We start from the raw sequence: 4,600 nt of genomic DNA, 5'->3' as shown, positions 1-4,600 counted from the left end.
GCATCTGCCCCTGACAGCTCCTACTTTAGATGAGATGGTGGGCATCAAAGAGTTTCCTTTCTTTGTATTTTCTCTTATGGGCAAAAGAATTTGGTAAATGTGTTTTATTGCCTATCTGAACATGCTTTACTGACTTTTCTGTCTGTATGAGCAAAATCTTAAAGAGCCTCACAGTTTAGCTCATAGTGAGCAGGCAGCTAGCTATGCCCACCTTGGTTCCCTGAGAGCCTAGCCTCATAGCAGAGGTACCAGTGGGAGACACATCTTCCCCTCCAGCTCAGGGAAGTTTCTGGGTCCACACTGCTGAGGGTGTTCCTACGTAGTCTCATACCATTGAGTAATGCAGCCTGTTGTTCACAAACCCCATGCAAGTGCTAGGTAGCAGGGTCCCTTAAAAGAAGAACACCTCAGTATGCCACTAACACAGAGCTATCTGAGAGACCATGGTCACCAAGAAGCTATGATTGACTATGAGTTCCAAACATTTTTTTAAGGTTGACAGGCCTTATATTTTGGGTACTATATGAAATGTTTGTCTAATCATTTTTTACAATATAACCTCGGGAGTTATATATTGGAATAAGAACCAGAATGATCAGAGAAGTGGTGGAGAAGCAACCAGTGACTTCCCATCTCTGTGGTTCCTCCATCGGAAGGGACTGATGCCCTCTCTATTCCCCACCCTATTACTTCCTGTCCACAGTTCTCCAAAATTTCTATGTTTAATGTGGGTCAACTAGTAGCTAGCTCTGCCTTCTGATTCAAAACAAACTATTTTCAGTCTTGGGAGCATCAGAATGCAATCAAAATATCACACACAAATGCACTTCTCTCATCTCCCTCCCAAGAAATAAATCAGTGTAAAAAATAAATTTTAAAATTCATTTACCATATTCTCTTGCCTATAACTCTTAGATGTGTCTAAACAATGAAAGGTATAAGAGGAAATGGGGAAAAGTGTGGTGTTTACTTTTCCTGAAATCAGGCAACATCTTGGGAGTTGTATCTTCTCATTTTGTTTCCAGGGACATGCATTGCATTCTTTGCCTTAATGCTCTTCAGGGGACAATCCCCACAGTAGTGCTGGTCACAGCCAGGTATTCACATCTCTTCTATCACTGGAAAATAGTTTTGCTATTCATGTCTATGCTTCCTTTCTGGAGTTTAGTTTCTTATCTTTTGTATCACTTATGTAAATAATGCCTGTATTAGATTTTCTGTGTTTGAAACCTAATTTCTTGTGTTTGAAATACAAACTGACAGAAATAGAAAGCTGAGTAAACAGAAAAAACACATGTTACTTCGATCCAATTCAGGTTGCTAACTCAAGTGAGTAAACATGTTCATTTCCTTGATGTTGTATACATTTGACACTCTTTTGAGTCAAACCAGCATTCTCCAACACAGCTTTGCAAACATTCTGTCAATCCCTGCCTCTGTCTACAATTCAGTCAGTAGAATCACTTTTCTCTTTGCTGGATACTTATCACTTCACCATGGCTAAGTCAGATCTGGAAAGCCACTGTCTATGATTTCTGGCTTAGTTAGTTTCTCAAGATTGTTCAGGTACCTCTTGTAATATGACCCTTTACTTAACCAACCCCTCCATTGGCCACTCTGTGCTTTGTATCTTGACTTTGTTCTGTCAAGTTATTTGCATATGTAAGAGCTTCCAGATAAGTGGTCACTCATCTCCCTCTCCTTACACATAGAAAGGACTCTCAAATATTTAATGAACAAATTGGGGGGTGGGGATTGATGCTGGTGAGTGATGTTTGTATTTGGCAATCCTTAGAGATCAACCCATTACCTTTTAATAACAAAGTAAAGCTTCCAGTCATTGAATGTAAGTTGACAATGGAAATATTAAAGGGCAGCCCATGGCCACAATCTCCCTCTTGTACATAAAGGCAAAGCACATTTGGAAGACATTTGTACTTTGCTTGAGTCCTCTAACTAGATAAGACACAAGCAAAAGTCTGCCAGCAGCTTGCTTGTTTTCCAGCCCATAGGATATTGGCCATAATCCCAAGAACAAATGTTGAATAGACTAAAGAAGACGGTGAAACTAGGGTAAATAATAACCTCATAACATGTTGGAATAAAGCATATTTAATGTCTTTGGAATGCATATCAGCAATTCTAGATTAATGACTATTGTAATTGTCTTTGAGAAACTGAAACTACCATCGTGGCAAAACTGCTTAATCATGTGTGCCCCTGCTACAGAAGTGACACAACCAGAGTGATAGTTTTTCCACTCTCTTTAAACTTAATGGAACACAAACAGTTTTGCTGAAGTAGCAAGTAAGAATGCTTTTTATAATCTTAGAAGATGAAGGGCCTGACTCTGACTCTGTTAGAGAGGGACTTGAACTCCTGACTTCTATGTGATCAGGAAAGACTGCACAGGAGAAGACTTGTAGTCTTCTTGGTCCATTGGTTACAAGAACACCAGCATTTAGCCTACTGCCTTGGCTGGGGGGATTCTACTATATATACTTCTATTCTCCAGTATTTCTTTTAACCAAGAGAGTCCTAATTCTCTTTTAGTTCTGAGGATATCTATTCTTTTATTGGTTACTTATTAGTAAATGAGACTAAATAATTTCAACTTTCAGAATCTGCAATGTTATTTCCAAACTTAAATCTACTTTTGAGTGTGTGGCAATTGGGGCAAAAATAGCTTCAAATTTGGCTCATTTCCTGAATGACTCCAGGAAAAACTGACAAAATGACAAAGATAAGGAGCAATAAGATGAAGATGGACACAGATAATTTATTGTGCTGATGTTTCATCTGTATTTTGGGGCAGTAATCTGTGTGTGAAATGTTCATGTCATTCTTTTAAGACAAGTAGAAATTTATTCCAATTTTCTTTATCTATTTGGCAATAGTTTTCAATGATCAGTGTATTTTTTCTCCTCTCCTTCAGACACACAGTAGGGATACTTTTTATCCTTTTTGAATTTAGGCATAACCATACTGCTGGCTTTGGCTGGTATAATATATAGGACCCAATCAAAACATTGATGGAGCTTTCTCAGCTTGCATTGTCTAAGGATCATGATAATGAAGATTAATTTACTGACACACTTTGGACTTGGATGTCTGTGAGAAATAAATGCTTCTTGGGTACCATTCCTAATATTTTGAAATTTATTTTATTGCAGCCTGATTCAGTCTGCTTAAGACACAGTTGAATCCTTGACCTTGTTTCCCCATATCCTCAAGTACATGAAATCATGTTTACAAAAGTTCTTTGTAACCCGTGGTGTGGTGTGGAAAAGTTGATTATATTACTATACGGACAGCTGAGAATTGAAAATAGGGGAATGGAATGGTCTTGGGATTTGGAGTCAGGTTATATGGGTCCTAGTACTAGCATAATTTTTAATACCTTTTATATAGGGTAAATTAAATCCATAAAGTATCATTTATTTTAAGAAGTATTCCTACCTGTAAAAAAATGATTCTTTATATGTGGAGGGTCTTTGCTGATTAATTGGATATGGCCTTGAAGAATCAACTAAAATTTTTACTTACTCAGAAAAAAGTACTTATGGCTGATAAAAGACAAAAATATCCATTGCTTTTTTTTCTTCCTTCCATTAAGTTCTTTGGATAAAATATGTTTGGATTAAATAAAGTATTTCAGGACTGAGTTGTGACTAAGGGACTGCTGATTCCATTACTCAATGAGAGGGGTGCCAATGAAGAGGAAAAGGGGGACTTAAAACCAAATACTCCATAGAGGCCTCAGCTGGTGAAGATTAAGCAAGTGTAAATGACAGATACTGGAATCATTCCTTGGAGCCAGTGGCTTCCTGATGGTAGATCAAGGAAGAGATCAGTGGGCATCCTCCTCAAGAAGCCGTAATGAGAATTGGTGGGAGGCGGATGAGTTACAGAGTTAAAGAGTGAATAAAAGGAGGGGAAACCTGAATATTCAATGCAGGCAGCCTTCCTGCTCTGAATATTTCCCTAGGGCCACCCTGAATGACCCTCAACAGCAACCAGCCACTGAAAGCTTCTGCCTCTCTAGTCTCCTGTCTCTAGGTCCTGTGTTCATTAGCAGCTCCCATGGGGCACTGGCCTGCTCACCTGTCAAGGCCTCTTTGGCAACTGCAAAGGATTTGCAGCCCGTGACAGCTCTCAGCCTTTCTCAGTAAGGATAGCATTTTTCACTTGTGTCCCACTTTATATCTTTCTTTCTTTCCATACATTGCCTTAGGAACCTAGTATAGATAACAGAAAGGTAAGGACAGGAGTCAGGTTATCAAATAGCCATAAAGGGCTAGCCTCATCTCCAATCTTTTGATGGCTTCACATTGAAAGCATTTTAAAAAAGGCTTAAATACTGATTCTATTATTGTTCTATATTAGGTAATGATAATTTACTTAATATTCAGAATGGCTTTAATGGTAAATTTTATGTGAGATATACTGGAAATTTAGTACTGAGTTTTTTGCTACTAACTCTAATCAAAGCAAAAAGTTTTAAACTCAAATTACACACTGAAGTTGATTAAGGTTAATACAAAGCAAAAACTCAGCAACATTTGCAGTTGTGAAGGACAGTGAAGCCTCTCAGACCTGA

The sequence above is a fragment of the Phodopus roborovskii genome, unplaced genomic scaffold (genome assembly GCF_943737965.1).
Source record: "Phodopus roborovskii unplaced genomic scaffold, PHOROB, whole genome shotgun sequence".
In the NCBI taxonomy this organism is placed as follows: Eukaryota; Metazoa; Chordata; class Mammalia; order Rodentia; family Cricetidae; genus Phodopus; species Phodopus roborovskii.
Note: the sequence above shows the minus strand (reverse complement) of the source record.